Raw genomic sequence first — 17,754 nt, 5'->3', positions numbered from 1 at the left:
GAATGCATGTTTGTGTGTGTGTGTGTGTGTGTGTGTGTGTGTGTGTGTTTTACCTTAAAAACCCCTTACCATTTAGATATATATTTGAGTCTCCAATACCTGAATGTAGTCTAAGCCTGCTGGAATAGAGACTTTCGAGGCTATAAACTGTGTGTGAGTGTTCATTTCTGGAGGGCTCCCCATAACAATCTTATAGCCTGTTCACACACATGCATTATCATTACTGAGAAAGCTAAGGCATGTGTCATCATTGATGATGGGAATGCTAACTTATACAGCACTGTAGAAGTCAATGTGGCAGTTGCTCAGAAAAATTGGAACTCAATATACCTCAAGACCCAGCAATACCACTCTTGGGCATATATCCAAAAGATGCTCCATCTTACCACAAGAACCCTTGTGTTAGGATGTTTGATTATGTTCATAGCAGCTTTATTTATAATAGTCAGAAACTGGAAAAGACCTAAATGTCCCTCAACCAAAGAATGGATCAAGAAAATGTGATACATTTACACAATGCATTATTATTCAGCTATTAGGAAAAAATGACTTTGTGGAATTTGCAGGAAAATTAATAGAACTAAAAAAAAATTCTTAGTGAGGCAACTGAGACCCAGAAAGACAAACATGATATGTAGTCACTTATAAGTGGACATTAGCTATTAAGGAAAGAATAATCATGCTGTAATCTATAGCCCCAGAGAATTTAAGTAACAAGGGGAGTTCTAGGGGGATGCATGGATCTCTCTGGGAAGAGGAAATACAATAGATATTGTGGGTGGAGTGGGAGCAGGTGGGGATGGGAACAGGTAAGTGAGAGAGGGATGGGTAGGGGAGAGTACAGTTGGAGATTATTGGAATAGGGGGCACCTAGGGGGAAATGTGAAATCCTACTGCAGTGGAAACCTCTGGAATCAGTGAGGGAATCTGTGAGGGTGACCCTAGCAAGGACTCCTAGTAATGGGGGATACTAAGCTTGAATCAGTCATCTTCTGTAACCAGGCAAAGCTTTCATTGGTGGTACTGGGATACCAACAAAGCTACAAAACCTTTGTCCCACAACCTTTCCCATTTGCAGGATGTACTAGGGCAATGGTGACCCAGGGCCTTTGGGAGTGACCAATGAATAACTAGCCTAACTTGAGGCCCACACCACAAAAGAGAGCCCATGCCAGACATTGTTTATATGACCAGGAACCAGAAACTGGATGGTAGACTCAAACACTCATAGTTCAATGCCTAGCCTAATCTTCATGAGAGATGATTCCTTTAGCACTTGGTGGGAATAGATGTAGAGACCCACTGCAAAAGATTAGGTGGAGCTCAGGAGAACCCTAAGGGAAAGGGGTATGAGAAGATTATAGGAACCAGAGCCCACAGGAACACAGCCCACACACTCAACGAAGCAGGGCTCATAGGACTGAACAAAACTGAAGAGGTAATCACAGAGTTTGCATGGGTCTGTACTAAGTCCTCTGCAATCTTATGGTTTTTTGAACTTAGGGGTTTTGTGGGACTCCTAACAGTGGGAATGGGTGCATCTCTTACTCTTTTGCCTGCTCTTGGGACCCTTTTCCTCCCACTGGGTTGCCTTGTCCAGCCTTGATATGAGGGTATGTGCCTAGTCTTATTGCATCTTGTTATGCTGTGCTTGATTGATATATCTGGGAGATCTGCTTTTTTCTGAAGGGAAATAAAGGAGGTACAGTGGATCTGGAGGGGAGGAGAGTTGAAAGGGTGGTGGTAGGAATAGGGTTGTGGGACTGGGAGGAGACTTCAAGGAGTGGAGTGAGGGGAGGCCATGGTCCAGATGTCTTTTATGAGACAAGAATAAATAAATAGGAAAAGAAAAGAAAGAGAAATATGGAATGAGAGTCTTTTCTATCAAATAATATAAATTTAGTATTTGAGATAAGTAACCATAATCTTTTTATTTCCTCTGTCTTGTACACATTTTATGCAAATGTTTTATTCTTCTCACTCACAAAGGCTCAGCGCTCTATTCTAGGAATCTGATGGCCTGAAGTAGTGACCCTTCTCTCCTTGGAGCATTGACTCCTTTCTTGTTCTTCTAGCTCCTGTGTTGTAATTATTTCACAATAGCCAATTGAATAAGATTGTGAGGTCAGACCACAGCCAATGAAACAAAGACAAAGCCACCACCTGGACTAGAAAAACTGAGTGCACTTCCTGACGAGGTGTGTTCACCCTTCCTGAGCTCCACTGATCAAATATAGTCTTCCTTGTCCAGATACTTGAGTTGGGATGGTGGTCTCTTTCTTTGTGACCCCAAACATATTTCTTACAATAGCAAATTCATGCTCCGATGCAAAGGTAGACTAAAGATATTAGTCTTTAGGAAAAAGGAGTTTAAAATGTCTCCAGTAGAGAGAGAAAATAAGAGAATGTGGGAGAGTTTGGGTTAAGAAAGATGATTTCTGACAATTTAGCAGAAGAGCCAAGCAATAAGACTATCAGAGGGAGGAAGAACAAAAGAATCCCACTATCCAAAACCAAGCAATGGCCTGCAAGGTAACTAAGAACACCAAGACAAATGCCACAAACGAGAAGATCAAATCCATGGCGAGAAAATACATTATTTCAAAGCTGAGATACAGATCAGTGGTGAAGTGCTTGCCTAGAATGCATGGAGCCTTGGGTTCAAGCTCCAGCATCACAAAGGCAATCAAATGAGAATAAACATGGAAGGAATAGCAATTAAACCGATAACAGAATGCTATTAAGGTTTTAATTAGCACATAGTAATTATATAAGCGATAGCAATATCACCATAGCGTTCCCATGCATGTATAAAATGTGTTCTGACCACTGCTACCCCGTTTGTCTTCCTTACATTCTATCTGACCCCACTCTTCTCATGTTCTCTCTCATCCCCCTTCTACTTTCATGAAACAGCACAGGGACTTTCAGTTTAGGCATAGAGTGCTAAGGAAGGTGCTCAGAAAAGATGCTTGTCAACTCATCATTCAAAAAGAAGGTATAATAGTCATTTATGCCAAAAAAAAAACCAAAAAAAAAAAAAAAAAACCGAATGAACCAACAAAAACTACGAGCTTACCACCCACAGGCAATCTCTAAACAAACTCCCAAAGGCTGTTTCCTGAAAAATTAAATTCAACCCAAAAGAGCAAATTGAGGCATAAAAATGACTAATGAACCATGTAATTAGAATATAAGGCTAAATATAAGTAAACACTGGCTGCATAAATCACTAGTAAAAATGGCATTAGCAACCACATTCTGATAAAGAACAACAGCGGGAAAATAATGAACACCATTGACATGCAGATGGGAGAGGACAACCAGAGCTGCTAGCTGCTATGAAGAATGTAAGTTATTCACAAAACCAGAAATAACTGGACAGTTTCTGATCAATTAGAGGAAAACACTGAATAGAATAAAAACAAATAAACAGCAAAGAAAGAAGAGGAAAGGGCACCAAGGTTAACTGTCACAAGACAAGATGGTCCAACTAAAGCTCCATGTACTTCACAATGCAGTCTGTTCTAGCTAAAACCCTGGCTCCAGATTAGTAGACATCTACTCATTGTCTGCTTACAAGGCTGCATCGATACCACAGATGCTTAGGAAGGTTAAGCGGGAAAAGACCACCAAAGTACTTTGAAGAAACTAACTCTAAGGCTGTTTGTGTTTCAGTGTGAAATCCCATGGTTCCTAGAGTGAAAAGTGTTATCAGAACTGAGAACTGTAGCCTAAGAAGAAAAGGCCCACTTGACTAGTAAAGGTAATATATTTTACTAATATAGGCCTAATAACAAAATATTAACAAGTAAACTTTATATACTTACAAGGAGATATGGACAAGTCCTCAGTTATCCTATGAGAATTCAATGTATTATGATAAGTAATTGGCCGACAAAGAAGACAAAAACTCTGTGATAATATAGAGAATTTCAACACCATAATTATCAGCTTTGCTCTGTCCCACAGGAGTGTGCTCAGTCCCCCAACATAATGCCAGACCCACCAAATACAACCACCAAGTAGAAAACATTATACTGTACTGATGCTAACAATGACTCAACAGTCAGTGAATCAGTTCCAACAATCCAATAGAAAGTTACCATGCCAATTAAAGAAACCACTAATGCAAAATTTATCTTAAGAAATCCAACAGGTCCAGGTGTGTAATAAAACAGACAGCATTTGATAAAAGTCAGTGCAATCTAGTGACAAAAATTTCCTGTAAACTGAGAAGGGAATTTCACTAGGTGGATGTGTAGTGGTGAATATTATGCATACAAATTTAAACTTGTCTCCCTCCCCAGCGAGACTTCCCCAGCCTTAATCCTTGGGTCCAGTGAACCTGCCAAGGGGTGGCTTCCCAATAAGCCTGTTTTTATGTACTTAATTTGGTTTGAGTTGGCTCATTTCACCATCGGAGAAAACAACTTATCATGCTTGATCGAATGTTGGCGGATGTATACAGCTAGACAGGAAGTATGTCAGCATGTGCTCCTGCCCCTGAGTGCATGAAGACAGGACATATGTAGCTTTATGAGTTTTGCCTTTATAAACCCCTGGCTAATGTCATTTAGAAATGCATCTTGACAGTGCTCTGAGGCACAGGCCTGGTTCTTTGAGTATCTGGTGCCAGTGTCTGAATAAAACCTCCTTTTTATTCATGGTCAGATTGGTGAGTCTTTGAAGGAGCCCAGGTGTTTTTTGACACATGAAAAGTATCTACAAAAGCCTTTATTATAACTATGTACTAGGAGAATGCTATACTCATTCCTTTTACAAATTGAGAGTAAGATATCATGCCTCCATTTCTACTCTGAAATTGTGCTGAGAGCCTAGCTGGTGAATTAAAATGAGACAAAGAAGCAAAATGTCCGGGCATGACAAAGAAAGAGACACAGTTATTCTTACTACCTGATAATACGATTTTTTTTCTACCCAGAAGCAAAAGGCCACAGATAACAAAATGATTATAATGAGCAAGAGGGTTTAGCAAGCTTCCCGGGTTCAGATAATACAAAACTGCACCCTTATTTGCTAGACGTGAAATGCTGACAAAACATAAAAATAAAGAGAAGCATCATTTGCAATGACTGAAGCAAAGCCATCTCGTGGAATAAAGCTGCTGAGCCAAGCCAACGGAGCTCACAAGCCAAGCCGATAAAGCTAACAAGCCAGCTAGCTCTCTCCCATGGCCTCTGCATCAGCTCCTGCCTCGAGGTTACAGTCCCTTCTGAGCTCCTGTCCTGACTTCCTCCAGTGACAGACTAAGCTATGGAAGGTAAGCAAACAAACCCGTTCCTCCCAAACTTATTTTTTTGTCACGGTGTTTTCATCACAGCAACAGTAACCCTAACCAGGACAACACGTGTATGAATCTGTAAACCAGAGAAAGAAATAGCATGGTGTCTAACTGTCAGTTATTGCTCCGAGCATATAAATTAGTGCAAGACAACTGAAAACCATAAACTGCTGACAGCAGAGAAACTCACTGGTGTTGGAGACCATGGCACCAGGGCTGCCCTGGACAGTATCTGGGGACACACCAGCCAGCCTGCAACTGCAACCGGAGGCATTTCCCTGTTCTCAGACGGACAAAGACTTAAAAGTGAAATGACCAAGAATTGCAATGATGTGGAATGACAGGCACTCAAATAAAAGCTTATGAAAGGGCAAAGGTGTGTAACTGGGGACTACTCCCCTCTTACAAACTAGCTATAACTCCTGCATAGTCATGCTGAACAGACCAGCACACGTGCTTAGGGAGGGAGAGCCCCGTGCCCATCCTAGTTAACTCTCTGAAGATATTCACACCACCCCTCCTCTCTCTGTCTGCTTCAGCCACTCAGTCGCAGATGGCCTCCTTGTTCCCAGTTCACACTAGGCACATTTCAACCTCAGGCCCTTTGCATTCTTTTGTTTTTTACCTGAACCTGAAGGTAGCATTGAGGTTTTTTTTTTTTTTAACCCTTTCTAATTTACCTTTAATATTGCGCTATCATAAATATAAACTATACTATATTTATTTACTTACTTGTAGAATGTAAGTTCACAGAAGCACCCTTTTGATTTGCTTTTGTCTACTAAAGTATCTCTGGTATTTAGCACAGGACCTATTTCTTCAAGAAGATGAAGAAACCTGCTTTGTGTGAAGACATTTAAGCACTTCTGTCTAGATCAACATCAATTGTCTCTCCTCCTCCATGAAGAGAGAGCACACATAATCTATACCTGATGTCAAGAGAGGCATTGAGAAAGAACATGAGTGACCAGAAAGAAAGTGGACAAACCAGTGGCCTAGGTGAAGTCCAGGTGAGTGTCAGTGCCTCGTTACAAGTGTGACAACCTGTGTTCTTCAACAGACCTCTCAGATGGGTGCAGTGTGTGGCATAGGAATCTGAAATCCATCTAGATGAGGAGCTCTGAGTACATCACATAGACTAATCAAAATGCCGTGTGTTCTCACCAGCTCCAGCCGATGAGAGGACGTGAGCCATGCTAGCCAGCTCTTAGGATGTGGGGTGCTGGCATCTTACCTTTAAGCCGAGCACGGGGGACTGGGTGTGACCTTGATTGTTTGGCTGCTTAATTCAGCTTCTAAGAATGTTATAGAACAACATAGCATACTTGGAAAAAGTAGGAGAAACCACCTCTTAAAGCTGAGCATGCATGGAGTCATGATCCAGCAATCCCCTTATGAGGTACACACATAAGAGAAAAGTGTGCTGTGTACTCTGCATGCTGTGTATGAGGGTATAGCAATGTGTGAGCTGGTTCCAAATCCTGGGACTGGGCACTCACATTGATAGGAATAATCATTTGCTAGGTTAATGTTAAAGTCATAATATCGAGTGAAAGAAGAGTTCACAGAGTCAAAAATAATGTATGGTGCTAAAATTCAAGACCCTTCCCATGGGTGGAGGTGGGAAGCACTGAACAGACATAAAGCACAGTGAGTTTCTGGGCTGCTGATGTGGATTTTCCATTGTGAAGACTCATCTGTCTGTGTGCTCACAGCTCACACACCTGCATGGCAGTGAGGCGGCTGGGTCAATTCTCTGGTGTTCGGTCAGGTATCAGTAGGCGCGGAACGTGGAAGTCTGACAGAGAAATCTGGGGGGATGAGGCAGATCAGGCTGCATCACTGAAGGAGTAGTGAAAGGTGACGTCAGGAAAGCATGTGGTTTGTCAGAGAAGGCTGCCGAGGCTTGACGGGGACAGGGATAAATGTTACATATTAGGGATGGAATAAAGTATGTGGGCAGATGTCAGAAATCTGGGCGGGAGTGATCTGCGAGCGAAACCTACACCATGAGTCTCCTCAATAAACCTAAGAGTGAGATGACCCCAGAGGAGCTGCAGAAGCGGGAGGAGGAGGAATTCAACACAGGTCCCCTCTCAGTGCTCTCGCAGTCGGTCAAGAACAACACGCAAGTGCTCATTAACTGTCGCAACAAGAAGAAGCTGCTGGGCCGGGTGAAGGCCTTTGACAGGCACTGCAACATGGTGCTGGAAAATGTGAAGGAGATGTGGACTGAGGTCCCCAAGAGCAGCAAGGGCAAGAAGAAGTCCAAGCCTGTCAACAAGGACTGCTACATCTCCAAGATATTCCTGCGTGGGGACTCGGTCATCGTGGTGCTGCGGAACCCGCTCATCACTGGCAAGTAGAGCCTGCTCCCTGCCCTGCAAAGGCCTGAAGAACCCTGCCCAAAGGGTGAGAAATAAAACCCTGTGCTTTTTGTTAAAAAAAAAATCTGATGAACATTAACCACTAAAGTAAAATTTAGAGATAAAGATGGGCAGTGTCGAATGGGGAGCATCACAAATCAATAAAATAATTCAAGTATAATGATAGACATATTTACATATAAACATAGAGAAAAGGATATTTAGCATATTACGTTGGATATAAATATGTGTCTAGTTGTGTGTATGTATATATTTTCAATTGTATAGGTAACATATTAACTATTTGTGGAGAAAATTAAAAAAAAAAAAGCATGACACTCCACTCTCCAGGTATGACATTGTCCAAGGCTTCATACTGAAAACTGTGACTTAATTAGTGACTCAATGTTAATCATGTGGAGGTTTATAGTGAGAAGAATTTGAGCAGAAAGTTCAAGTCAGAAGATCTTTACAGTTGATAATCTTGTCAACCCCAACTCCCTGTTAGGGTTGGCATCATCAGGCAGTGGGACAAGCTGACGAAGACTTCTTTCCTTCTTCCCTCAGATAATTGCATTATCATATTTCCCTTAAGATGAACATGTCAAAAGGTGTCCAACCGGATTACAACCCTCACCCTTTCCAGGGGGAGGTGAAGTTTGCTTGTCTTTTTCGACACAGCCTGTCGATCTGGAAGGTAGAATTTGAGATTTTGAACACAGAGAACTGTTCTAGACCCTGGTTTAGCAGAAAGATCAAATCCTGGGTGAAGGTTATAGGAGAAGACAGAGTGTGGGAGTAGGGACTAAAGATGGTCCAACTGTTATACTGAGTTTACTAATTTTGTCTATCCTGATATACTTTTCAAATCTTTTCTATGACTGCATTTGGAAGAGGAAGAGACTGAGAGTAGACTTGTGAAATTTCTGTATGTCAGGACCTTTAAAAAAAAACTCTGTATAGGCAGGGCCTGGGAGCACTGTGACCTGACTATCAAAATGTCTGAATGTCTCGACAGTTTCTCAGACAGAAAGGAGTCTCTTTCTTGACCAGTTTTTGTCACAGAAACCAGATCATGGCTCTGAGGAAGTCTGGTTGCCAAGACAATTATATTCTATGTTTCATCATTATTGTGACTTGCTGGTAGACAATAGGGGGTGCTTTCCTTCCCTGTCAACAATAGCTCAGGTGTTCTTAGGTTGGCTCCTTAAGGATATTTGCCTGTGATGGATGTAGAATAGTCCCTGGAGCTGTTTGTGGCCACACCCATGCTCCCTCCCCAGAGAGACTTTGCAAGTGGCTTTCACCCTTGCAATGACCTGGTTATTATTTAGATCTAAATCTCTTTAAGCAATAAATATATATGTATCCGAGTTTCTCTAGCAATGATGATGATGGTGTGAAGAAGCCCAAAGGCAGGGTGGATATTTGTCTGTGAATTAAAAATGTACCTGGTTGTTTCTAAGGAGAGAAAGAAAGGGTGTGGAGTTGGGTGGGTGAGGAGGTTGGGAGGATCTGGGAGGATCAGGGGGAGGGGAAACCGTGATCAGAATTTATTATATGAAAAATTTCTATTTTCAAAGAAAAAAAGGGGGGGAACCCTGGACTAAGAGGATTTGGAGTTGATTTCAAGGGTGTAAGTCAGAGATCACAGAGCCTGAGATGAAGAGGCTGCCAGGCAACTGGAAACTCTAGCTCAGGAGAAGCAGGGAAACAGTTGCTTGCCCTTACCTGCTCAGGTCAAGGGTATTTGATGCTCCTGTGGTTTGTTAAAAAGAACTCTGGCCCTAGTCACAAACAGAATCTTTAAGTTTACTCTAAGGAAACAATTACCAGGAAAGGCAAAACCACAGCGGGAGAGGGAGAGGGACCTTCCATGCGCACATCAATGCATATTAAGAATAATGGCAGAGCTTCATTTTTCCAAAGGGACTAATTTGTCCCTTTGTTTCACCGAATGCTTGCTGAGCCCCCCTGAGTAGTTCAGAAGGTGTATCTCAGACCACCATCTACCTTACTCCATTAAAATGGATGTGTCCTTCACTTCACGCAGATTCTCACCTAGAGACTTAAGTTTACAAACAAAACATGGATTATTGCTGTGGTGAAAGAATCCTCTGCACAAAGATGAACAGCAGGACACCTCTAAGTAACATATTTCCCTGGTGGGTTTTACAATACAATTCTTGGCAGGGTAATTTGATCTGCATACAATTTTTCAAGACACACACCTGCAGGTCACAAGTGGAGTGTCTGTATATTCATGATGGTTACTGAGATGGCTAAGCATCTCAGCCTAGATTGTGTTGGGGTCGATCAGTCACCGGAGCTGGTTCCTGACCACTGGTGCTCCTGCAGACAACTCACAGGAAGCTTTGTTTTTTTAGCTGCTGATCTCCTGGAGGGAACCCAGCAGGGAAGAAACAGGCAGATCTTGCATTAGCTTTCTAAGAAGAGGTAATGTCCTGATTAGTTTCTGGACTGACTAAGTATAGTGATTTAGAGTCATTCACTCACTGTAATATATGCAGATGTTTTTGACTTAAAAAGAAAGTAATCACGAGGGCTGTTATTAGACACTAACAGAACAATGTACTAGAATGCGCTTTAGTGGGAATGCCAACACATTAACTATTAGTGTTTATCACTGAGCCCTCCTCCCGATGCTCAGAACAGAGAGCTGTTGATCCTCAAAGATAAAGTGATTAAACACTGAGGCTGGCTTTGCTCCCAAAAGATGGCACCAGCACCAAGGCTGGAACAGAAATGTATTTGCCAAGATATCTAACTTCAGTTTAATATAGGAAAGACTGGAAACCTACAGGTCCATTAACCACCAAGCTGATGGGATGTTACAAGGCTTGCACATCACAAAAGGCAGTTCTGTGACAAAGTGACTGGAGTCCTATTTCCATCTGCTCAGGGGCACTTGACACTTGCCAGCCCAATGAACTGCCCACAAGTGCTGCTGGCCTCTCAGTATCTTGAACACAGCTTATCAGCAGGAAGAACCATTACCCAGCAGGAAAGAGATACAATGAGGACAATAAACTGAAGGGGGTGACTGAAGAGCAATAGGGGAGAGCTAGAGGGATGGGAATTTCCATGGACAGCAAGTTCAACAATGTCGGGATGATGTAAAATGTCACTAGGGAAGTGACATGGGGAGATAGTGATGGTCTCAGCACAGAGAAACAGAGCGTGATTTCAAACACCAAGGGGTAGAATATCAGATCTCAGAATCAAATGCAAACACAAAGCAGAACAAAGACCATGTGTTAAAGGTTAAGATGCCACAGGGCTTGAGAACTGTATTTTGTTTGAGTCTGTAAAACAATGGGCTAAAAAGCTACTTCCTGCAGGCAACTGACCTATTAGAAGCAGGAATCACTCTCCTTGGTCAATAGTTGCCTTTGGGGACATATACATGATATTAATCCTTCACTCAGCCTTCTGATCTACAAGAACAAATCATAGTTTCTGGTTTTTATCTTGGACCTAGCAATGACTTATTAATTTAGCAACATATGTCTGTTATATTTACATTCTTTCTAGGACATCGTGCTACTATTGGTAAGGGATTATAATCAACGGGACAAAAGGAACTAGTTGACAGCATTAGAACTGTACTCATGTGTGGACTATACTTAAAACCTGAAGCCCGTCTTGACCTGACACTATGAGACAGAAAAAGTGATGATTATTAGACACAGATAATCTGTACTCTGTTTCCTAGTGAGATTTTTTTTATAGAAATAAACAAGAGAAAAGGGAGACTTTTACAATACAATTTCTCCTTTTATTGATAGAAAACGGTTGGCATTTGGAAAATGTTCAATTCGTCTTGAAGCCAAACATCCCTAAAGTTTGACCGCAGAGGTTCATACTAAAGCCATTATCTCATAGCAAGCAAGCATGGGAGTGATCTCATGCATCACATGAATGGCTGGCTCTGCAGGGACTGGTGGACGGCATTTGACTGGGAGGGGATGATGTTAGAGCTTGCAGTGAAGTACTAGACATCAACAGGAGCAGGATCACATAGTGGACACCTTGGCCCAAAACGAGAGATGGAAGGAACTCAGCAGAGAGACCCTAGAGTTTGTGAATTTTGCATTAACATCTGTAAACATGAGCCTGTAATAGGTGACCTCCATGCTAAAGCCCTTAGATGCAGGTATTTTGGCTTTGAAATGCTTAAGACTATACTTTGACCATAGCTAGAAGGATGTGCAAATGTATAGACTGTGAAAACAGCACAGTGGTAGATTAACCACATAACTCACACAGTGGATTATGACAAACCAACCTGCCTCCATCTAAGGCTTAAAAACCATCTTATAGTAAAGACCAACTAGGTTCATTCCTGCTTATGATTAAATCTCTGTTTCTCAAGAATTGGGCTTGCCCAACCTGTAACCTTAACTACAAATGGTTCTGTAATGCCTGTTCCAAGAAATGGCAACCATGCCTTCATTTCTAAAGGTTATTATGACCACCCTGTTATTGCTAAGTTGTTATGATGACCTTGCAGCCACACCTTTGTTTCAAAAAGTTGTTACAACCAAGTTATGCTTCTGTGCCCCTTCTGTAACCCTGCCTACCTGTGTGTCGAATCCCCTGGAACCCCGTACTCCCGGACCATAAAAGCCTTTATCTCATCCATGTCCAGGGCTGATCTCTTGGAACCTCTCCTTTAGAGGTAGACAGTTTGTGTACGTGAATTTTTAAAAAGGGTGCTTTATTTAATTGCTTGCTTTAATTAATATGGTTATGATTGGGTTGATGGTCTTTCTCCTTGCATCTGTGGGATTAACAGTTATATGAGAGTCATTCTAAGATACTTCTAAGTTTATTGAATGTCTGGAAAATGTCATAATAAAACATTGGGGTTAAAAAGTAATACTTTTATCTTGAAATAGATTCTGTACAGAAGTTAAAACCATACTTAGTAGAGAGAAATTGGAGCTGAGATCTGGACCTTCTATGTATATTAAAGACCGAGGCAGGAGCTCTGAACTACACAGTGTTTCCAGTTCCTAGGACATCACTCAGTCCTGAGTAAAAATTTCTTTTATTATTTTAAAAATTATTATTTAAGAATTTCATACACGACTAAAAATTCCTTTTTAAAAACTGAACCATGGCTGGTGTTGTATTTGTCCCTTTATAATACTGGTCCTTGGCTTTCTTTCTCTGATTCTGAGAGAACAATATAGGGAAATCTTAATACATATTGGAAACTAGGATTTGCATGAAAGTAGATGGTACAAAGCAGAAGATAAGAAATGAAAAGAACGTGATATGCTCAAAAGGAGTTTGTGATGGTACAAAAAGTATTAGAAAACTAAAGTAGAATGTAAGGTAGAATGACCCCAAATCACTCATTAATATCAATAATTGGGGTATCATACAGAAAATGTGGTACATTTACACAATGGAGTACTACTCAGCTATTAAAAAGAATGAATTTATGAAATTCCTAGGCAAATGGTTGGACCTGGAGGGCATCATCCTGAGTGAGGTAACCTAATCACAAAAGAACTCACATGATATGTACTCAGAAACTTAGAATACCCAAGATACAAGATACAATTTGCAAAACTCATGAAACTCAAGAAGAACGAAGAGCAAAGTGTGGACACTTTGCCCCTTCTTAGAACTGGGAACAAAACACCCATGGAAGGAGTTACAGAGACAAAGTTTGGAGCTGTGACGAAAGGATGGACTATCTAGAAACTGCCATACCCGGGGATCCATCCCATAATCAGCCTCCAAACGCTGATACCATTGCATATACTAGCAAGATTTTGCTGAAAGGACTGCTGATATAGTTGTCTCTTGTGAGGCTATGCTGGGGCCTAGCAAACACAGAAGTGGATGCTCACAGTCAGCTATTGGGTGGATCACAGGGCCCCCAATGGAGGAGCTAGAGAAAGTACCCAAGGAGTTAAAGGGGTCTGCAACTCTACAGGGGGAACAACAATATTAACTAACCAGTACCCCCTCCCCCCCTGCCTAGCTGCATATGTATCAGAAGATGACCTAGTTGGCCATCATTGGAAAGAGAGGCCCCTTGGTCTTGCAAACTTTATATGCCTCAGTACAGGGGAACACCAGGGCCAAGAAGTGAGAGTGGGGGGGGGCAGGGGAGTGGGGGGAGGGTATGGGGGACTTTTGGGATAGCATTGGAAAGGTAAATGAAGAAAATACCTAATAAATAAAAAAATAATTGGGGTATCATAGATCTTGGTTTGGAAAACAAATCATTATACAGATAGGGACATAAAGCTCAAATTCTAAGTAACACATTCTTGGTTTTCTAATCAGAATTTCAACAAAGATATTACCTGCTTTTCTTCTTATTAAGGTCAATCTAAGATCTTCAGTAGAGATAAAAACTCAAAAACTGAAAAGCAACCTGGAGCTGGAGAGATGACCCAGTGATTAAGAACACTTGCTCCAAATTCTTAAGGGCTCAAATTCAGATCTCAGCACCCATGTAACAAGCCATGTGCCCTGTAAATGCCTGTAACCACAGATCTGAGGAAGGCAGAGAGCGTGAGACTCTCTGAGGAGCTTTGAGGATCTCTGAGAACTTTGTGGCTTCTAGTCTTGTTGAAAAACTGAGCCCCACTTTCAAGGACGAGACTCTACATCCAAAGAGTAAGCAGAATTATAGAGAAGAAAACCTGAATCTCTTCTGGCCTTTGAACCTACACGGGTACATGCAGTGTTATGCACATGTGCACACCCATGTACAAATTCATCCATCCACCCATCCATCATCCATCCATCCATCCATCCATCCATCCATCCATCCACCCATCCATCCAACCATACTTACATATATATATATATACATAAGTAAAGATAAAGCTCTTAGAAAAAGCCCAGGATGAGGCCTAACTCCACTGAATACACTCACAAACATCCAAGATTTGCTCACTGAGAATGAGCAGTTTGATCATTATCTAGTTGAGTATCCAGTTTCCACATACTGTGCCCATGAAAAAGCCACTCCAAAGAGAATGAGATCTTTGCAACTTGAATAACAAAGTCAAAAATCAAAAGACAATGTATCAAGTGCCAAACAGCAGAGAGCTTAATGGGCCACCAAGGTTTATCAGGAAATGGACAAGCAAAATCATCAGTGGGAGCTCATGCTCTGTAAGTGTACAAGTCTGGCCTCCTTAACTTCCCACTGCAACAGGCCAGAGTCACTATCAATACCGGATTTGGCCTGCTTTTGGTAGCAAGTGAGGGGAAGGAAGCCCTGCCCATGAACCTACAGGGAAAAATGAAGACTCAGAGCTGTTCTGAGCTTTTCCATTTCAGTTATGCCTTAAAGTAGGTACCAAGAAAGATCAATTAAGCAGATTGTTCCTTTGTTCTTTATTTTTATAAGTTCCATCAGCATATTTTTTTGTGTGTGTCCTCCCACGTGTGTTTTACTGTTAAATAGGTAAGTATAACTTATACTTTATCTATCTATCTATATCTATCTATCTATCTATCTATCTATCTATCTATCTATCTATCTATCTATCTATCTACCTTCTGAATAGCCACATCAAGTTGGATCTCTTCCTTTTCCTCTTCCTAGGACTGCAAATTCTTTTTAGTGTAATGAAGAAGCTAGAAGCAGGTGGATATTAAAGAAAGTGAGGGCCCAGTATCTGTCACAACAACTCAGGATACATAGGAGAGATGCTCCGTCCTAAGATGCTGGAGGATGCACGTTAGGCGTGGGCTAGCCAGATCACACAGCAGCTCTCACTGTTAGTGTTGTGGGGAGTCTGCACACTGTTCCCCATGCTGCACTAATTCGTGTTTTCACCAACAGCATGTGAAGGTCCCTTTTTCTTCAGATCTTTGCCAGGATTTGATATTTTATTTTTGTTGCTAGTAGCCTTTCTGACTGGAATGAGAGGATATCTCATTAAATTTGTATTTGCATTTCTCTGATGGCAAGAAGGCAATATGCACATATTCATTGGCCATTTGTATGCCTTCTTTTGAATTTTGCAAGTCCTTGCTAATTGCAGAACAATTCACAATAGAACCAATCTAGGTGTCCATCCATGGTACATATATGCAAGTATACCATTATACATATGTATATGTACACATATATATGTATATAATGTGCATATATATGTGTGTGTGTATATTAAGCTACAAAGAAGAGTAAAATTCTGTAATTTCAAATGAAATGGAGGAATACTATGTTAAGTAAAATAAACCATACACAGAAAACAAATATCTACATTATCATTCATCTACCCATAATAGTTTAAAATAGTAATAGTAAAATAGTTGGGAAGCTGAGGGGTGGGTAAGATGGATACTAGGGGCTTGGATTTGAGCAGTTCATTTTGTATGCTTGTGTGCTGTATAGTTTTATGTCACCTTGACACAAGATAGAGTTATTTGAAAGCAGGGAACCTCAATCAAAAAATGCCCTATGGCATTTTTTAAATTAGTTAGTGATTAATGTCAGAGGGTCCAGTCCACTGTAGGTAGTACCATTCCTGGGCTGGTGGTCCTGGTTCTATAAGAAAACAGGCTTAGCAAGCCATGAAGAGTAAATCAGTAAGCAGCACTCTTTTATTAGCCTCTGCATTAGCTCCTGCATCCAGATTTTTAGCCCTGTTTGAGTTCCTGTCTTGCTTCCTTTGAACATTGTTGTGGAACTATAAACCAAGCAAACCTTTTCTTCCCCAACTTGCTATTTTGGTTGTCCCTAGCTAAGACTCCACATAATGGGGAATATGGAGCCTGAACCAGGCAAGATTTCCCGTCAAGGGATTGGTACACAAACCCAGGCACAAAACCTTCAGCCTCCAATTTGTCCTGCTATCATGATGTCCTGGGATAAAGGTGACACAGAAATTGTGGAAGTAGCTAACAGATGAGCGGTCCAGCTTGAAACCCATGCCATGAGAAGGAGCTTACTCAGATAATATCTGGAGAATCAAAATTCAGAGGCCAGATGGACCAGAGACGTAGTATAGAATCAAACACAACTGGCTAACAAAGTAAAGAGATGATTCCTAAGGCTATTCTGGTATACTTGTAGACAGGAGAGGAGCCTGGTATAATCACCATCAGAGAGCCTCCATCCAGGAACTGATGGGAATAGATGTACAGATCCATAGCCATACACTAGGCAGAAATCAATGAATCCTGAGGAAGAAAGAGAAGGACTGTAGGGGCCAGAGAGGTCAAGGACACCATAAGAAAACTGACAGAATTAACAAACATGGACTCATAGGGGATCACTGAGAATGAACCTATTATCAGGGGGCCTACCTGGGTCTAACCTAGGTCCTCTGCATATATGGTATAGTTGTGTAGCTTGGTGGTTTTGTGGGGCCCCTAGAAGAGGGAGTAGGGGCTGTTTCTGATGCTTTTTACTACTTTTTGTAACCTTATACTTTTACTGGGTCCTTGTCCAGCCTTAATATGAGAGAGGTGCCTAGTCTTATTGTAACTTGATGTGCCACGTTTCGTTGAAGAGAAGATCTTGTGAAGAGAAACAGAGGAGGAATGGATGAGAAGAAGGGAGGTAGGAGAAAGGGCTAGGAGGAAAGGAGAAAAGGAAAACTGCAGTTAGGATGTGATATATGAGAGAATTAAATTAATAATAATAATAATTAAAAAGTCATGAACTCCCTTTTAAAAACATGTTTTGGAGGAACTAAGAGTGCGCAGGGAAGGTGAAGTGGCTCTGAGACAAGCAGCTTCAGGACGCTGCAAGCACGCTGAGTCTGGACATATGGAGGAAGACAGGAGGCTTCAAAACCCAGCCATTTGGGAGCCATCCAAGGTGAGTGAGAGGGAGAACGGTTTCAGGGCTTTCCCCCAGGTTTTGCATCCTGGTTACTTCCAGTTTCCTCCAATTGACCAAACTTCAGGGGAGTTTAGTTATATCTTCTAAAAGATAGGCATGTGGCACACATCTGCAGTCCTAGCATTCAGGAGACTGAGACAGGAGGATTGCAAGTTTGAGGTGAGCCTCTCACTGTGTCAGAGAATCAAACCAAACCAAACTAAGACCCATGCTAAGGCAATAATTTA

The 17,754-nt window shown here is 41.5% G+C and overlaps 2 protein-coding genes and 1 pseudogene across 3 annotated transcripts in view; 1 reads left to right on the top strand and 2 right to left on the bottom strand.

Annotated features, from left to right (window-relative positions):
* The window catches only part of Iqschfp (Iqcj and Schip1 fusion protein), a 734,263-nt gene that overhangs the window by 309,987 nt on the left and 406,522 nt on the right, over positions 1 to 17,754 (bottom strand). The window lies entirely within an intron of this gene.
* Positions 1 to 17,754, bottom strand: part of Schip1 (schwannomin interacting protein 1) — a 561,681-nt gene that overhangs the window by 309,987 nt on the left and 233,940 nt on the right. The gene's annotated exons all lie outside the window — the stretch shown is intronic.
* On the top strand, positions 5,961 to 10,306 carry Gm5848 (annotated as a pseudogene).

This window comes from Mus musculus, chromosome 3, assembly GCF_000001635.26.
Source record: "Mus musculus strain C57BL/6J chromosome 3, GRCm38.p6 C57BL/6J".
NCBI lineage: Eukaryota > Metazoa > Chordata > Mammalia > Rodentia > Muridae > Mus > Mus musculus.
Note: the sequence above shows the minus strand (reverse complement) of the source record. Positions and strands in the feature narration are given on the sequence as shown.